General features: G+C 38.8%; 1 long non-coding RNA gene across 1 annotated transcript in view; it reads left to right on the top strand.

Annotated features, from left to right (window-relative positions):
- Positions 1-1,963: 1,963 nt before the first annotated feature.
- Positions 1,964-19,853, top strand: part of LOC148057601 (uncharacterized) — a 39,334-nt gene continuing 21,444 nt past the window's right edge. The window contains exons 1-2 of the long non-coding RNA XR_015707725.1: positions 1,964-2,159; positions 2,910-3,072. This is a non-coding gene — a long non-coding RNA (uncharacterized LOC148057601). The remainder of the gene's footprint in view (positions 2,160-2,909; positions 3,073-19,853) is intronic.

The following is a 19,853-nucleotide window of genomic DNA, read 5'->3' as shown; positions in this document are numbered from 1 at the left end:
CACCGTGCCGTGGCTTACAGAGAAACAGAGCAGGGAAAGGAAGCAAGACTCTAAACACATTTTATCCAGCCTTTGCTTTTCCCTCCATAAAGCTCATCTGAGTTGCTCTGTGTGAATAAAAATCAATTTTGGAGTGACTTGCTAAAGTGCACGGACTTTGGAGGGGTCAGCAGCTCTGTAAAGCTATGACATTACAGCATCAAGCAGGAGAAGCACAGGCTCAGCAGTGAAGAGGAGAAATTATTCTATGTTTCCTAAGCAGCATATCCATATATACTTGCTAGAAGGAAGGAACTATGAGATTAAAGAAAAATAAATTGTTTTAAGATGCTTTTAAGATGTACTCATGGATGTCTTTGCTGAGACAGAGAGTGGTCCCTGTTGGCTCTAGCCCTGAAGGGACCATAAAGTTTGAAAATAGAAATATGTTGGCATAGCTCAATATTTGTTGTGACTCAGCTTTCTTGTTTTGGACCTTCTTCATAAGTGTCTTAGGACTCCTTATTTCCTACAGTAAATTGCAAATGAATTGAGGCAACTTAAGGATCCCTCTACTTAACCAAATATTGAACGTGATTCAGCCATCATTTCTGCTCTTGTTCCTTTCCTTCTCTGGCTCCATCTCTCTGCACCTCCATTCTGTGTGGAGTAGCCCACAAGGCTGAAAGAAAGGAAGAGTCTCCTGGGAACTGTTTCAAAAGAAATTCCTAAATTGCATTCATAGGCAAATGATAACATTTATTGCATAATATTTGTTTAGAGGAAATAGGAAAGATTTAAAAAAAAAAACAAAAACAAACAGTAATTGCTCCTGCCTCATTCCTGTTTTTAATGGACCAGGTGAAATATACCTCCAAAAATTCAGGAATTTGGGTGTTTGAGATTGAATCCCAGAGCTGCTCTGACAACAGAGGGAGATACTTCCATGGTTTCTTCAATGTAAGTGCCAGGGGCTGAGAGCAGCCCCCTCCTGGCTGTGGGGCTCAGGGCTGGCTCAGAACCGGTGTCGCGGGGGCTGCCCCATCCTGCTGCAGGGAGAGGCTCCAGGACCGACCCCTGCCTGAGGGAGCTGCTTTTGGCTGGGGCCACAGTACTTGGCCCCACCAGAGCTGCAGTTCCACCACATTGCAGCCAGGCCTGGGCCTGGCCATGGCGCCCATGGTCTTGACCCAGGTCTTGAACCAGACCCCCACTTGAACCAGAGCCTGGATTGCCTGACCCAGAGACACCACCTCCAGAAGCGCTGCAGCACCCTAAGGGAGGTCCTTCTCCCAGAGAAGTCATAGACGATGGTGGTCCCTGTTCATGAAGTGTACATCACATCGGAGCATACTCAAAGCTGGTGAATACCTCTGGATTGCCTCACAGTTGTCTAAGATGGTGCCATTTGAACAGCCAGTGCCGCTCAACACCTGCAGGCTAGGCGTGTTAGGAAGATCAACTAGGAAGGCTTTCAGGTCCTTTCCTGACTTCCTTGCTCAAACCCTGCCTTCACTAAATTGCAAAACTACCGTTGCCTTCAGTGGGAATAAAGCTGCTGGTCTGCTCAAGAGGTCCAATGCTCTCAGAAATCTGCCTATTGGTGCAGGTGTGTTTGTACAGTGACTTGTATTTCTCAGAGAAAAAAAAAATCAGTCAGCTGAGAGAGCAAAGTAGGTTTTTTCTCCCAGATTTCTGGAGCACATAACCCAAACCACTCCTCTCTGTGCTAATACAAAAAACAATACATCCAGGACAAGGATGGCCTTTTATTGACTCTAAGCTCTAACCAACCCTTTCAACATGTATGCATATGGTACATGTGTATCAGGGCCCTGTGGGCACCTGTAGGCTGTGATTGCCCTGAAAAGCCGCAGCTGGGACCCCCACCCACATACACTCTGCCCACTGCCCAGGAGCTCATTTAAGCTCAGACCCAGCACTTGGCCTGGCTTGAGCTATGTAATGTGAGTATATGTGTGTCTCGAATCCAGTCCCCAGCTCCCCCTGAGATGCTGTTTGTACATCCCATATTGGTGGTGGACTCCAGCTTGTTCTTTGGCCTTTGACTGATGATCACTAGATGGTTGATGGGACTTGTTGCTGATCATAAAAAATGGCAGATGTAATCAGGAAGACAACCAAATTCTTGCTAAGAAGAGGCTGGCTTCACTGTACAGGTAGATAAGGTCAATTACAATAACATGATAGTTTCATGTTGTTTGCAATTTCAAAAAATCCTGGTAAATATGAGAAGAGCTGGTCTTAGCCCTAACCTGTACTCAGTTATTGCCTTCAGGTCTTTGATGGGTAGACCACATCTAAGGAAAGTGTTAACAGTTGTATCAGTTTCTGCATTTCATTAAGGATGCAATTTATTTTGGGATAGTGCCAAAGGACCCAGAATGATGTCAGTATTGCTGTGCTAGGTGCTGAACATGTATTCTTTTTTCCAAGATCTAAGTAACTTGTACTGATCAAGGAGCTATTCAAAAGCTTAGATAGAGATGACTCTAACTGTACTATTGACTCTTTTTGAAGTAATTAACTCTCCAATACTATCAAGAAAGTGGCAGCAGGACCTTCAGATTTTCTGTATTCTACCCTGAAAGGTTAGAATGAAATTTAAAGTACTGGATGCTCCTCATCAGGAGCACTTCATGATATTTGATCCTTTGGGTTTTGTTGGTGCTTAGGCTCTAAAGTTATAGACAACTTGGAAATATACGTTGTATTGAGTCTCTGGGATTACAGTTACTCATCTATAGGCTTTCCATCATTATGAAATGTGCAAGGCTTGGGTTAGCAAGTAAACAGCAAAATAAATTGTTCATTCCCAGTATTTGTTTAAACAGAAGCATACTATCTATAACAGATGGAGGGTTCCAAGATTATTTTAGCAATTTTTTTCTCTTCTCTTTGCTTATTAGTGAGCAGTTAAATAAATTATTTGCCAGATGCACAAGTCCGGAATACTTGCTGAAGGAAACAGCCTTAAGTTGTGTGCTCTGATTCAAGAGGCCAGACAAATAAAGAAGGTGAAGGAGATTGAGATCGAGATGCATGGACCAGAACAAAGTACTGATTAAACAGGTATCCTAATAGTAGGAGCTAAGAAATTTTTAATTACTTCAGATTGTTTTTTGTTTATGAGGGTTTTTGATACATTTTCTTAAAATAAAATAATTCCGTGCTTTGTGACAGTTAGGCTGTTACTGAGAGAAAACACAACAGCAGGTACTGAACTAAGATGGAAAGCTGCAGGGACAATCACAGAAGGATGCAAGTAGAATGAGTCTTTAAAAGCTGGTGTTGAAGGGTCTACCAGTCTATACCATTCAGCCCTCCAGGGAATGTAAGAGACTACCACAACATAACACCAGTTCTCTCCTCTTTCAGAAGAGTGTTTTTTAAAGCTTGCTTAAAATTAATCTCTTAGCTTAACACTGTTAGAACAGACATGGGATCAACTGAAGAATGAAATGGCCAGACAGGTCTACCCCATTTTAAAAACATATTTGTCCAAATTTATCTCAAGTGTAACTGTAAAACTGCTCTACCTAGTGCAAATAAAAAATAATTCTACTAAATTCAACAGTTAATATAAACTTGTACTGCTATTTTTCTGTATTTATCCTTCCTCTCAGATAAACCACATTGCTTTAAAAACCCAACACTTGGAAAGTAATGCTTCAATAGATGCGTCTCCACATACAAAATTGAGGCATATATTGGTTAAGAGTGAGACCTTTTACACCTACCCCTGAAATATTTTCCTTCTAATATTACATATTGAAAGGTTGAAAAATTTGAAATTAATCACTAACTCTCTGGCCTCACTCAGACTCAGTTTGTCTGAATTTGGTACCAGTAAGTTGATTTCCAAGCAGCATGTTCTCCTGGGGTAGAACTTTGGAAGTCTCATTTGGTTGAGGACTTCCAAGACCTCCAATAGGATGTGTTAGGGAGAGGAAGAACATAACCAGTAACAATGGGCCATTAAAGCTATTTGTTATCTTGTCCACCCAAATTTACAAGTTTGAGAAGCATATACAAAACAGTTATTGATCCCCAGCAATATCCCTGCCCTGATCTGTTTGCTGCCCAAACTCACTGTTTCAGAGCATGGTATGTTGTGGTGAAGGCACTGCATGCTCTGGTGCAATAACTCTTACTCTGTAGCATCAAAGCTTTCTGCTCTTCTCTTCTTATCTGAGGATTTTTCCTTGTGTCCCTGAGCAGTTCTTCCTATAGCAGTGATAGCCACAAATACCTCATATGAAAGAGATCCTAAGCTATTAGAACTATCTAATGATAGTGCTATAAAAAGCATTAAGTGAATTAAAGGCTATCTACTAGATACTAGCAGACTGTAGTTGCTTGGTAGAATAATCCAACCTCAATGCCTGTGATTAGTGCGTTATATCAGCAGTGTTTACCATGCTGGTCTCTGGTCATAGCCCTTGTACTTTATCACTACTGTTATCCGATTGCAATCTAATATTAATATAGCTCAACAGCAGGCAAGAAGTAATAGTTATTCTACAGCTAGAGTAGTGTAGATAGGACTCGGAGGCAAGAACAGCAGATGACAAAGTGAGAGAATTCCTTGACTTGTGTCTGTCACATAATTTCCACTATTTTTCTGTGGTTTTGTTGTTTTTATAAGCACTTGTTTCATGAAATTCAAAAAGTTTTCATTGTCTTCTGGAAGGTGTGTTTTAACAAGGGATTTTTTGAAAGAGTTTTCCTTGACTGACCCATTTAAAAGGTGGGTCAGACAGATGGAAGAACACCAACAGGCAAGTCAAGTATCTTGGCCAAAGCAAGGGGAGCTAGTGAAGAACTGTATTAGCAGAGAATAAATTGAATGCTGAGTCGTGCCAGGCCATGAAAACAAGAACTGAAATACATTGTTAAACACACAGAGTGGATTTTCCTTCTGTCCAGGAAACTTACAGAATCCTTGCTCTTGTGAAAAATGTAGGCAGTAGATTAATTACCTCTGGAGGTGTCATGTTAGTCTTAAGCCACACCAGTGGGTACCTTAGTGGATTTTCTACACCTGGACTTCAGCTGTATGGTCCTTTTCAGGTCTTAGCTACATGAAACAACAGCACTGTTTCACCAGGTTTCCTAGAGCAGCTATTTCTGAGGTTGGCCAAAGCTGCATTTGGCAGCTGATTAGTTAAACAAGGGGCTGAAACACCTTGGTTTGCCTCCTTCTCCTGCAAAGCTGTGTCCCAAACAGCTGGCAGGAGATGTTGCTTCCTTGGGATCTGACTCAGCCCATGGCTAGACCATGTTGCTGTATTCTTGCAGAAGTTGCCTACAGTCAGAACTTCTTGTTCAGTGGTATGGGTACAGTGATAATGGTATGCAAGACATAAACCCTAGAAACATAAAATAGATATATTCAAAACATAACATTTTAAGCTTCCTCAAAAATACCTTAATCTTACCTCAAACTTCAGCATGATTTGAAACTCTTGGTAGATACACTTTGTTCTTTGCTGTTTTCTTTCTAATTCTCCCAGTTCTCGATGATTAAAAGAAATGGGACATCTACTCGGGAGGAATTTGGAATGCTGTTATCGTGCCTCTAAGATCTGGCTTTTAATTCTGTGAAAGGGTTATGTAAATAAAATAAAATGAGAGAACATCTTTAGGCAAAGGTTCTAAAATGGCTTTTTCATCATAAGTTCAAGTGCATTTGTTGTAAAAGTAGCATTCTGTCCTTGAAAAAAAAGTATCAGAAAAGGAGGCTTTTCAACAACCCTACTGCTTTTCTGTTAAGAAAGGAAAAGTAAATAATTTTATCTTGTATTATATGCTTTTCTTACTATTTTTTTTTTTGTTATTCATTATTTTTACTGTTGAACAAACCCTGCCATTTCAGGTAAATGCCCCCGCCCCAGTGCTAAGTACTTGCTTGGAACTATCTGCAAGATTTCAGATTGCCTCTTATTCTTCTTCCTCTCGGTTATTTTTATCCCCTCAATCTGATCACCACCTATGTTACCGTTGACTTAATTCTTCGAGGTTTTCCTGTCAACCTTATCTCTGTTTTTAAGTAATTAACAATAACAGCAACAAATAAAAACAATCACCAGAATTTTCCAAGTGCTTTTTAATGTTTTTTTAAAAAAACAGAGATGGAATATGAGTATTTTTCTGCTGCTGAAATACTGAACTTATTTTGATCCACTTTGAAAGTTCTCAGGTTCTGTTTTTCCTTAAAAATAATTAAACTTGGGCATTCTACTTGATGATTCTGTTATGTTTAATCCAGACAGATTCAGGAAGTACCAAAAAGCGAAGTAATAGAGCACTGATCCCAAACTGATATGATCTAAAGTTCAGAGGGCTCAATAGCCTTGCATCAGCATCACACTTCACTGAAACATGGTTAATGGTTCAGAGCATGGGAAGAATTTTCTCCTGTCTTCTTAGACTATGTCATGCTGGTGATGCTAATAAATGCTTTGACATAGTCACTGGAGGCTCTTTTGTATTAGCACAGACTAGGGATGCTTTCCAGTGAGTTGTTTTCATAGGTCTGGGATACCTGATAAAAAGTGAGAATAAATATCCTGTGCAGAGGACTTGCGGATATGGTGGCTTGACAGAGCAAAAAGAAATAGGTAATTGTCCAAAAGCAAAAATTGGGAGGCTAAATATTAAAGTATGTACTCTGTGGAAAGTGGTTTGTGTGAAGCATAATATTTGGATGGGGGGCCTGGAATATTTTTGTGTGCATTAAAAGGATGCCTTGGCATATTAAATGCATTTTGATGACTGAAGTTCTAGATGAACAAGAACAATAACCTGGGAATCAGTCTATAGGCTAGGAACTATCTCAGCTCTAGGGAATTACTCCAGAAAAGGTTTGTTGATAATGGTTAGATGACAAAAAAAGACCCTCAAACTAACAAAAGACCCAAACATTGGCAATGGTTCTTTGGCCATTCTCCTTTCTTATCTATTAAGGTTTCCAGAAGTTTTCACTTTAGAATATGCACTAGAGATGAAGACCAAAGAGATGGAACTTCACCAAACCTTCTTATTTTGTGTTCTTTGTAATGACTAGTAATAAAAATTGGCTAGAATGTTCATCTAGGATTAAGCTGATATTTTAAGTTTCTGAAAAGATGAAGGTAATATACACAATGTCTACCTGTGCTGTATTTTGTTGCATTCAGGTTTAGGCCAGAAGTAAAAATACCGAATTACAAGAAAGGTTTTCCACAGTCTTCAAGATCAGGCAGGAAAGAAGATCTTTTCTTATAGGTATTGTGAAAAAAAGATGAAATATGGAAGGACATTGTGGAGATACGTTTTTCAGTTTTTAGTTTTGGAGGAAAAAGCAGGCCTCAGAGTTCCTCAGAACTGCTTTAGAGCAGTGTGCCGCCAGAGCTAGGACTGAAATGACAGCTTAATAGAATCAAAAAGCAAGGCTTTCTTTTCCTCTTTTCCTGTTTTTAATGTCAGCGGTGCTTTATGCCACTGTGGTATGTGAGTGAAATGTACATTCACTGAAGTGATTGCAAGGATGGATTGTTTTGCTAAAGGGAGTCATCAATGCTTTTTATTCCATGTGGTAAAGCCCAGAATGCATTTAAACCCTCCTTTTTAGTCTGCATGCATATTAAGTTCACTTGAACTTTAGATATTCTTAGCTGCGTTACATGCATGACAATGAATCTGCATGTTATGCAACAGGTTTAAATTTAGCATGGCATGTTGGGAGGCATAAATTTCCCACAGCCCCATGCAGCTTTGTATCTGCCAAACTGACACTAATAGCTGCCAATTATTGCATAAAGAGATGTTGCTTGTTCAAAAAGAAAAAAAAAATATTCATTGTAAAAAATTTTGAGTGAGATCCTAGACCCACTGATATCAGTGGGAGTTTTGCTGCTGAGAGTTTCAAAAGCTGATGCTACCCTTCTATCAATTTTGAACAGATAATTAAATAGAGATGATATTTAATCTACCAAGATTTAATGTCAAATGCTTAATGTTATGCTTTTTCTGTGTGCAGTAGATGAAGTATTTTCTACTTTTAACAGGCTTACCTGAAAAAATAAAGCAAAATCTGTTTTATATTAAATGAGTTCACTTTCCATAACTTAAAAAGAAAAAGGAGAGAGAACAGAGAAAATCAACATAAGGCCACAGAAGCTCAAAAGCTGGGATTATAAAAGTGACACAGAATTAGATGAATTGTTACCCCATCTCAATAGTGCCTTTTCCGTTCTTCTTTTTTTAATATTTTTTATTTGATTTTTTTCAAACTGTGGATAAAATCCTGGTAAAACCGGTAAAATTTGCACTGCATTCAAATGTGCCGGCATTACCATATTGTTACTTATAATAGTGTACTTGCTATACTATGCACTGAATGGAACCATTGGGTTAATTAAAACCATTAAGTATATACTAATATTGGTGTAAGACTGTAAATTTGCATGCCTGGCATTAGTTTTCTACAAAACTAAAATATCCAATAGGAAAATGTTGGTAGGCTGAAACATTTTGTTTTGCACTGAGAAAATATTTTGAATCCATTTGTCAGTCTGTCTGCCTGAAGTGCCTTAATACACTATGCAAAGGCATGTCCCTCCTCTTCGCCGTAGTCTGGCCTCTCTCACTGTACGGAACAAGGCAGTGCTTTGCCCTGTGTTTGGGTGCTGTAATGCGTCAAGGGAGAGTTGTGACAGCAGCAGTCACAGGAAATACAGTTGGGTTGGAAGGTCCAGGCTGTGAGGGATGCCAGCTCCATCTCCCCGGAGGCTTTACATGCAATAGAATCACTTTCGGCTTAAGCTCCGACAACATATTTTGACACCTCCAGATCTGGAGGGAGGGGAGAACTGTGGAAAATTGGAAGTACTTCAACATCTTATTCTGACTTGAGATGGAAACAAATGCTCATGGATCAGAATTTCCTAATGGAAGAGAAATTCCAGTTTCTGATGTAGTCAGTGTTTTATAATGTTCTCAGACAAAAGAACTTTATTTTGGAAATGAAACTAAGGCATAATGTCTGACCCTACAATGCACCCCATACTAATGAATGAATATTTGTTTATTTCTGGTTAGGTTTCATGTAAGCCAAATGAATGTAACATTGGGTTACTACTTTGGTGCCTTTTGGGGCTAAGCATTGGTCAAAGAATTGAAGAAAGTATGTCTGCTTGTCCTTTCTGATTGCCATTCCTTATAAACAGATTATATCTGCAACTGACTTTAGATTCCTCTTGCTCAATGGATGCTGCTTTGACCTCGCTGCATGACTGCCATCCCACTCTGTCTTCTCTTGCCTAGCAACCTCTTATCACACTTTGCTTAAAACTTACTAGCCAGGTCTCTGTGCTTTTGAGATATTCCTTCTGGTTCACAAATAAACATGACAAAGCATACTTAATCAAAGATTTCTCATGGTTCTCTGCTGGCTCAGTGCTTGCAGGTCCTGTTTGGTGTCTAGTCTTGCTGGCATTTTCAAAATTTTGAGCTATGACTCTTATGATCACTTTGCTAGTTGTTTCTTCTCATTCTTCTGGCTTCTGTTATGTTAGGGTGAAATGAGCAGCATTCCTGCATATCTCCAAAGAAAATACTGAATATCTCAGTTCAGCCTCTCCACTGGCACACTCATACATGTCTTGGTCAGCTAGATTAACTTCTTTGATTTGGGCTGGTATATTTTACAGGCTTTTTATAGAGCTGTTTGGAATTTTTAAGGATCTGGGTGAAGAATGTGCTTTTTTATATAACCTGAAAAATTTCCTGGAGTTGTAACAACTTTGGCAATGTATTTTTGAGTGGAGGTGAATGGTGGAGGAATAAATGTTTTTTATTTTCCATTTTTCTAGAAGGTAAAGTTCTTGTGGCACTGCACTTAGATTTGGAGATGCAGTTCAGCTCCCAGCTCTAAACTGGAATTTATCTCTTGCTTCCCCAAAAGTCTGCTTTGAATTGGGCAGTGCAGAAACCTGACTGGATCTCCCACATCTCAATGACCCCCACCTGCAGTGTGCTTACAAAAGTTCCTCATCCTAATCCAGACAAGTCTGGTATGAATTTTGAGGTTCAGTCTGAAAACATGCTTATGCAGATCCTTTAAAAAGTGATTTCAGAGTTTTGGTTTTGACTCGGGCAGAACAGAAATATGTCTCTAAATCTTGAAAGGTGTTGCAAGGGGAACTGGCTGCACCTCATGCTCCTGTTTTCATGCAGAATGTAAAGATGAACTACTAGCCTTGAACAGCATTATTTCTAATGTGTGCAAGTTCAGCAGATGGGTCTGAAGTATATTTGGCAGTGGTCTTCCTAACATGGAATTAAATCCATCAGTTGGTATCTGATGGGTAAATTCTGCTGTGCATGTGCATCAGTTTAGTTTTCAGGGAAAGGTTAATCTTTGGAGTATATCCTAGAAATATAGTGCATGTCTGTGTGAATCTTAAATAACCAGTGATTGAAAATTTTTCGCTCATGAGCAGTGATTGGAAAATGTATTGCCTCTGTCAATTTGTTTCTATTTTTGGAAAGCTGTGAAATATCAGACTTGTACATCACATCAGCTTTATCAACTTCACACTGTGCTGTTGAGTTTTATTTCCAATAGGAATGTAGCAATGTCTTGTGAACCACTGGAGTTGGAGATTAAAGATCTGGTTTTCAGACGGTAGGGGACTGACTGCATTTTAATGCTCATTTCACTTGACATAGACACAACGGTTTCCACAAGCTTGGCAATTTCCAGTTAGAGGAGCTCCAAACAAACAAATTTGCAGGTTATGTAGGAACTGAAGCATCTCAAAGTGCCATAATCCCAGGCTTTTAAGCATCTGCTTGTTCTCTGGGTAACTTGTGACTAAATGGCACAATCCATTGCTTTTCAATATCACAGAAGCCCTGAAGTGGTGTGTTTAGTGTGAAGAGTTAATTGAGATTGGATAACCAAAATTTTATTATCTATTATTTTTGCATTCTTTGATACTATTAACCTTACTTATTTTTGTCTGCAGCATTTGTAACTCCTCCTGTCTCAAGGTCAGCTTTCCCTGGGTGTTAAACCTGGATCAGAGCCTGGGTTTGAGCTGGTTTCTGGCTGGTAAACTCTGTGCCCAGGCCTGATTACGCTTTGCTTAGCCTCCTAGATCTTCTTTGAAGGGCCAGGCAAGTGGGATGACAAGTCAGAGCAGTACGAAGGGAAATGTGGGTTTGTCTTGGAGCCCTACCTCAGATAAAGTGAAGTGTGAGCAGCTCCTCAAGAAATGACTACTAGTAGGGTTTTCCTAACAGCAGCCTCACTCAGCATATACTGATGCTTCCTCCCAGGAATGGGAAACTCCACTTGCTTTTTGTTTCTTCTGCTTTCCATCCCTTGGGAAGGAGAGAAAGCAAATGGGTTTGGGAAGCTCCTGCCCTCTCTTCCCCGGAGGAAAGCGTAGGGGTCTGCTGAGAGGGAGGATCTGAGAAACTTCCTTCCCCCTTGTTCCCCAAAGGAAAGCTTTGGTATCTGTTTAGTGGTGGCAGCTGATAACTTTGCTGTTTGGCTGTTTAAGGGGGGTTATTTTAAAGAAACGGAGGGCAGTAGGATGACTTTGCAGTCATGCTCTAGTCTCCAGGTCAAGGATGATGGCAGTGTGGTTAACCACCCCCTCCTCTCCTGCAGCTGCCCCTTGGCACTGATGGGTAAAGCTAAGAGCAGCACCTCTGATTGAAGGTTAAGGCTGAGACTTCATATACAGGCCAAGCACCAACAATGATGGACACAGAAATGCGGTGTTTCAGACAAGCTCCTTTTCTCCTGGAGTATCTGTTTGCTTCTGACGTGTGGGTAGGCTACCAAGTAAAGCAGCAGTTGTGTGTGAAATGCTGGCAGCTGTGTATGAGTCTGCTCTCTGGAGCCATATTACTTATGTAGAGGCAGTGCGCTTCAAGTGCTGCTGAAACTGATGTATTTTACTGTATTGCAAAGCAGCCATGCTTTCTCAGAAGTGTGATAGAAACATCTCCTTTTCTAAAGATTTGCCTCAATTATTTATTTGTAGTTAAGAGCAGACATTGTATAGCATAACCCTACCTGGAGTATCATTTTTCTGGCCAAACTCCTAACTCAAAATCTACTTTTGTTTGGATACTATATGGAATAACTTTTTAGTTTTCTTTGGCTAACTGAAATATCTGAGGGTGGATGAATCATCCTATTTGCCTGGGAAGAAACATATTTTAGAGTAGGACACTAACATCTCCTTTCTTAAGGAAAACACAGACATTCAGAAAGCTAAAGAGAAGGGAATAATTCTGCTTTCCTTTTTCTCCCAGTGGTTCAAGATGACTATTCAGAGTAGAGCCTTTCATGAGCTTGAACCTTCCCTCTCCTATTTTATAACTTGGTTCTAAAGTATTGTGAGGAAATATTCTCATCCAATCTTACAGAGCCTGTTCTAGTTTGCATTAATCAAGTGAATCTATCAGGTACTGGGTTTTGCTTCTATGAATGTGCAATATTTACCATGATAGAATTTGGCCACTAGAATATGAAAATCTTAGTGTAACATGGAAGAAGGTGGAAGGAAAATGAAATATGCATGAAGTAAGAATCTCTTCTGTCATATAGAAAGTGTGAGGGAATTGTAGTTGGTGAAACACATAAAAAGCATAGAAGCAATATTTAAAAGTACATCTTGCAGCCTTCCTTCTAGTTTTGTTTTTATTAGAGAGCTTCTTTGCAAATAAACTGAAGATGATGAGCACGGTTTTTGGTAATGTCTTGTTTTTCACATCTTCCATCATTAATTTAGACTGCTGAGCTGAAATTCTTATGGGCTTTTAGAGGGTAATTCACAGGGTCTTGCCTTGACTGCAGGATTTATATAGTTTTAAACACTGGGTTGTTTTTATATTTCCAATTAATTTGCATGCAAATGCACTTGCACACTATATCAGAAGACCCACAGTAGGGTCTGCAAAGTCAGTCTTGAAAATTTGGAAAATCTCCAGAATTAAACTATGCTTTAGAAGTGCCCTTTGCACATACATCATAAATAATCTTAAATTACAGGGACATATACTGTCTTTTTCTGTCCTTCAGGACACAGGATAGACGGTGCACATTTAGGACAGATTCATTTCTCCTCAATTTAGCTGCCTACCAATTAGGCATGTAGCTTAAGCCAGATGTCTAATTATCCTATAAAGTCAAAGGAGAAATAGAAGGAGCTACGAATGGTTATTCTTCCTGCTCATTTCAGAGGACTATCTTGGGACGGGATGAATCGCCCTTGGAGGTGTCTGCATCTCTTCAGTGAGAACAGAGTCTACATGACTACATTAGAGTGGGCCTTTTACACAGCTAAATTTAGGTGAGATATCCTGCCTTTATGGGCAGCTATTCAATGTTGTTTTACTGGCTCAGTGTTCAGTATGCAGTGCTAGTCTTTATTGCCATGTTGGGTAACATCCTATTCAAACCCAGCTCTGAGGACAGAATTATTCATTTCCTCTGACCTTTTCTACAGCAATTGTCAGTATTTTATTTGGGTGCTTCACAAACATGAGTTATTCTTATAGCCACCTTGGGAGATAAGGAGATACTATTACCCCCATTTTATAGGCTACCTTTATTTTGGCATTTTCTTGGATTTTGAATATCTGACTTTGCAACTTCAATAATGTACCTTATATGACTTTCTGGTTTTTTTTGGGGGGTTGTGTTTTTTTTTTAAATCAAACTAAGTAAGAAAAAGCCAGCCATGACAATATGGTGATAACATAGAGTCATATCTCAGTTTCCCACTCCCTTTCAGAGGGTCTCTGCTTGGGAGGGAAGATTTCTTCAAAACTGCCACTTAGTGATAGTAGCCCTGAAACAGATACTTGCAGTTTGGTGGGAGAAATATCCTAACTCACACAGCCCAGGTTGCAGGTGCCCCTGAAAAGCTGAGTAATAGTACCCCTTATTTCTCAGTTTTATCCAGGTTTTTTGTCATTAATCAGCAAACTTCAGGGTAAAAGGTATTATTCTAGTAAGCAAAAGAGTTAAGTACTGATAACAAAGTTAGGAGCACATATGATGCTGAACTTTCCTAGCTCTCATGCAGAAGTCCTGAAGTGCAGAAGTGAAGGGAATGACTCAGCTGTCACCTCACAATTGCCTTGCTAATTTAGGGTGATTTACTGTGCTGCAACTTTGGTCAGCCTGTGAGGGTCAAATTAAGTTAGATGGGAACTATTTCCACATGTATATGGTTCTTGCTCAGAAAGAATAAAATGGCAGCCCCAACCGGACCTTCTCCCTTATCTGTAAGATTCTGCAAATTCCGTGTTCTCAAAAGTTACCCACTTTGCAGAGACTTAATATTCTGGATTTTTCCAGTGTGCACTCAGACAAATTCCTGAAGCAGATGCTGGAATGGAAGCATGGCACTTAGAAAGCAGTTCCTTCAGCAAGAAGATGCTGTCAGCTTTAGGGATCATTCTGGCTAACTTAGGAAAGTTAAAACCACTTAGATGATCACTTATGTTAATGGATACAGGTAGTAAGGGGTTTAAACTGTGTTCCTTTTCACCATGTGCAGTCTTTTCCAACATCCAATGAGCTTCTCATTGAGATTGGACTCACTTTGAGACCCTGCTTCAAACAGTGGAAAAGAGTACTAATTTTTTTAAGCTGAAAACCAGTGTCATCTTCCTCCAAGAAGTTTTAAGTCTGGTCCAAAATTTCTTGAAAACATTCATGTTGAGGAAGATACTTGCTATGGAGAATTTTATCCTGAGTGGTGGAAGCCATAAGCAACTGAAAAAAGGGTCTTGAAATAGGAAATACTGGGTAAATGTTATGTCAGACAGTGCCTGCAGAGGCAATGATTGTTCACTAAGAATTCTTCATAATGTAAAAAAATTGAGAATATCTTCAGAATTCCCACTTGATGTTAAAAAAAAAAAAAAAAGGTGAACTCATGATGATAATAAAGAGGAATTTTAACACTGACTGCATGTTTTTTCCCCAAATGAAATTATTGTTGCACTGAGTTACAGTGAAAAGCTCCTGTGAGAACTCTCACTGGGGTCAGGATTTTACCTTCGGGGCAGATCATAGAGTATATTCTTGAAAACAACATTCAATATGCTATTCTACTGGTCGTTCTAAGCAAAAACCAAAGTTATGTGCGAGACCTTCCTCTTACAGCAGGAAATGTTCTCTATCTATTTTGTATTTGATGAGTACAGCTGTTAGCTTTATTTAAGTTATATATTTTGCCATTCCAAAATGAAGAAAGTATTTTCTTGCTTCCAAGATATGAGTTTGGAATGTCTCAGACTGTGTTTGAGGGAACAAGAGGTTACAGAAATAACCCAGAGAACTTTTCTTGCATTCATTCATTTCTGGTTTCAATTTGCCGTGTGTGATTTTAAATTGTCCCCCAAATATCTGTAACTATGCCTTACAGATTACACTGGTCTTGATCAAAATATCTTGTGTGATGTTTCCACACCCTCTGATGCTTAGAGTTTTCTCTTTAAAGTGTTCTTTAACATTATGAACTATCACTATTTGAGATGCTGTGAATTGCAAAGAGGTCTGAAGAACTGCATGATAAAGATGCCTGCATTGCAAATCAAATATCATTGATATCTTTAATCTTACTTGATAAAAATCAGAAAGATTTATTTATTAATCTGTATGACCTTTCACTGTCAGGAAATGGATCAAGTCTTATTAATGACACATAAGAACTCATTGCAAGTCTGCTAAGTCACACATTTTCTTCAGAAATGTACACAGGAAATTAATCTGTTGTCAGCATCATGGTTCTTTAGAAGTGTTCTTGTATGCGCCTGCATGTGTGAAAACATTTATCTTCATAGCATCCCTAGAAAGCCTAGTCTAGCAGTCTTGGAATTCAGACAAAGATTGATCTTTTTCCCTGTATCTTTTTTATAATGACAGGAATCCTTAGCAAAGGCTACGAAGCTTTTTATCGTAAGGTTGTATAAACCTGGCTACTCATTCCATCACTGAGGACATCAAAAGGAATCAGTTTTGCACCTACCTTTTCTCTGAGCTTAAACTTTTGATACGGACTGGTGAAGCTGCTTGCTTTTTACTGCGTTCCTCTTCTTGCAATCATCCACATCATTTCTCCTTTGTGGACAGACGATGCTCTGAGTGAGGTCAGAGCGACATAATGTTCCTGCCTCCTTCAGGATGCAGTGTAACGTGTCTCTGCCTCTGGAAGATGCAGTGAGTTTTACAGTTTGTAAAATGGGCAGGTAAATTTAGTCATGGTTAAAATGGACCAGAAAGCAAGGGCAAGACCAGTAATCTTTCAAAAAGTGCTCTATACTTAAAGATGAGAGGCCAAGACATTCATTTTACAGTCTCTCAACAGGTCTGGACAGAGTCTGTATGTAATTGCATAAAATTTTTGGAGAGGAATTCATCATTTTCACCACCAAAATTCATTCCAGATATTCATACTTCTGATGGGCATAATCACAGCTGATTTGTGTTGTCACAGCTGATTTGTGTTGTCACTTGTTTGCATGCCTGGAAGACTTACATAATTATAACAGGAAATCGACTGAGACTATAAGCATTGTTATCTCATGTAAAGAGACAGACCTCTTTTTCATATGCAATTATTTTTCTTTTCCATGATCATCTACATACCCATTTTATGTGAACTGATAATCATGCATTAAATATGCATTAATTCTGCTGGTTTAGTTCCATATAATTTTATATACATTTGAATGCACAGTATTTGAAAATCTCTTCTGCCAAATTACCATATAGATATTTTTAGAATAAGAAACATAGGCATTACTTCAGATTGTAGCTGTTAAATGAAATACAAAGAAATAACATAAGGAATTGCTGTTTAAGAGAAGATTGGTAGTCTCTCAAGTGGCCAGTATTAGTTGCTTTGGAGTACTTAAGACACCAAGGGTGGAGAATTAAGCAGTACCTTGCTTAAGGGTCAGCTATCTTGCAGGACATTGCTATTTTCTGCTTAAAAAAAAAAAAAAAGGCAAAATTTCTCCTGTTTTCTTTGGAAAAAAACACTTTCCCTCCTTCATTACCAGTCCCATTCTTTTACAAAAGGAGCCTAAATGGGTATGTAGTACATTTGGTGATGCAGATGACAGAAAAGGAATATATCCCATTCAATCTTTGGGGACAATTGGATTTTGGCTTATTCCAAACTTTTCAAGGACATGTTTAAATGTGGAGAACTGTGGAGAAAGTGATGGGAGAAAGTGGTGCCTTTTCCCTTACCCTTGTAAATTCTGTTCCTCTTTGTCATGAAACTCTTTAAACCTGTAGGATGGGTGGAAAAAACCACTAATTTACTGCAGTGTTTTATGTGTAACAGCTTAGTGCTGGGATTATCAAAATGTTATCTCAACTGCCAGATTTTGGACAAATACAATTCTACCAAAGGCCTTTTTGTCTAAGGTAGTGCTTACAGTATGACCAATGTCTAGAGCCTGAACATCATGATTGCACATTTCCTGTGCCTATATTATCGAATTGAAAAAAAAAATCCAATGGAAGACCTATTGTTGTACTGAATTCCTATGAATCCAGCTATGTAGAAGAATCTGTCAGGACAAGCTGCTCTGATAAAGCAAAAATGGATCCATTATGGCCTCATATTTTTGTTAGTTGGAGGTGCTCACCTGTACAATACAGAAATATATATTTGGGATACAGTCACTGAGGGATATATTAGGATCAAGGTCAATGGGAATTTATGCCTCTGGAGAAGACCAGACAGAAAGGATTTCTTAATATATTTTTTTAATATATTTTCTTTTTTCTTTGCACTGGTTTATTTATAGCACCATACAATTAGCGTCCAGGAAGATTTGATAGTATGGAAATTCTTGGGACCAGCACATTAACATCATGACACAATGGCTATGATTGCCAATTCCATGCAAAGAATACTATGGTCATTTAAGGTGTGTGAGAAATTTAAACATCCTCCAAATTGACAAGGATGAAGAACAGGATGTATATGAAGATCTTAGTTAAAGATCAACCTCAAAAACAGGAGATGAGTTTGGGCTTGTATAAACTTTATCTAAGAATTTTATTCCAAAGACATGGGAAAAAGACATGGAGTGGGTGACCCAGTCATGGTCATCTTTAGAAAAGTTTGGCAAAGCAGTAACAATTTGATATGTATTCAGGCTGCACTTCTAGGAAGCTTTATTTTTTAAGGCAAGTTATGGTTATGAATGATGAGAACTAATACTACTGGTAAGGATAGGAACTGAAACTTTTGAAAGGTGCATTTGGTGAAGGTTCTTGTAGATCTCCTGGTCAGAAAAGAGACTAATGTTTTTTTAGGAATTTTACTTGAGAAACTCTGACTCTGTTGTCAGAAATAAATAAGTGCAGAATTATATACATTGGTGATCACCAGGTGCAAAGATAGAAATTTCTAGAGACTAGCTATTGCAGAAATGGTGGTGGGTCATTATATTAGAAGATAAATGGTTATGCTAGAGGCATTATTGAAGGACAAAAAACTGTTGTTGGATATGTATAATCCCAAGGAATTTTGGAAACATCAGGGCTGTTTGGGGTTATTTTGGAAATAACCTTGAGAAAATAATTATAGAAGAAAGGGCAGTAGGTCATTTTATTAGAAGATAACCAGCAGTTTCCTATAGCAGATCAGTGGGAGGTCTGGTGTTTGAAGCTGACAAGAAGGAAAGGAGACTTTGGAGAATCTTCATATGTTGTCAAGAATATTTAGACATGAATAAATGGTTGGTTTTGGTTTTTGTTTTTTTTTTTAGTTACGCTTACATTTGATCCTGATTTTAAAATAATTATGTTGTTCTGTAGAAAGAAACTAACACAAATGATCATTATTTCAAGTCTCAGACAGATAAAGCTTTAGCTTTGACTCAAGGTTGCTATACTACATATCCCACCAAGACAAGCCTTAGGAAATAAAAATAAGTGATGTAGTCCTTTAGCTTCCACTTTATTCATATGCTAGCATTTGCTTTCCACAATCCAGTATCTCCAACACTCAGAATAGGCATTATTATTCACCTATGCCTATCACTGAGATACTTGCCTTTTTAACAAATATGTGGTATTTAACTGCCAGTCTGAAATGTGCACAGCTGTAACGTGACATGCGTGTTGATACTTATGGGCTATAGTAAAATGTTGACCATTCTCAAAGTGGGTAGAGATGTATGTCCTGAAGAAGGGAGGTTATTGTTGAGATGGATATACTGGTGGGTGGAATATTGATGAATATATTTCTGCACTACTCAGTTCTGATGAGCTCTGTCTAGAGAATGCAAGCAAATAATTTTGTGTATGGATTATCTGTCTTTTTAAGAACTTTGTGTAAAAACCAGCACTTATTCATGTAGCCCAACTGTCATTAGGCAGTAAGACTAGCATGTTTCCTTGAAGAGTCCTCTTATTCCTATAGGTCTCCCATGGGGTTGTATCCTCCTTTCTTGAAGCTCCCTATAGGCATGCTCTGCCCTGACAGCCCTGTAGGTAAACTCAGCTGCTTCTCTGATTTTTCTCACAGTTCTTTTCCATAACATGTCCTTCCCTCTCTCTACCTTGCTCCTTTATAAGTTACTTTTGTTAGTGTTATATCACTCTCCTTTTTTTAACGATTTTGAAACAGTGGTCACCAATCAACATATACCTTTGATGCTTAAAAGTTTTAGACTTCAGAGCGTAATCCAGTGTGCTCTTGTGGCTGAGCTTGCATGGCTTAAGAAGTTACTGCCTCTCAATTTCTATCAGATACTGCCACCCCGCCAAGCTCTGGCACTGTAATGACAGTTTGGGCTTTTCAGAC

This window comes from Nipponia nippon, unplaced genomic scaffold, assembly GCF_047370975.1.
Source record: "Nipponia nippon isolate SJK-2023a ecotype South Korea unplaced genomic scaffold, ASM4737097v1 scaffold_1, whole genome shotgun sequence".
Classification (NCBI taxonomy): Eukaryota; Metazoa; Chordata; class Aves; order Pelecaniformes; family Threskiornithidae; genus Nipponia; species Nipponia nippon.
The sequence above is the reverse complement of the archived record's forward strand: the minus strand, read 5'-3'. Positions and strand labels throughout refer to the sequence as shown.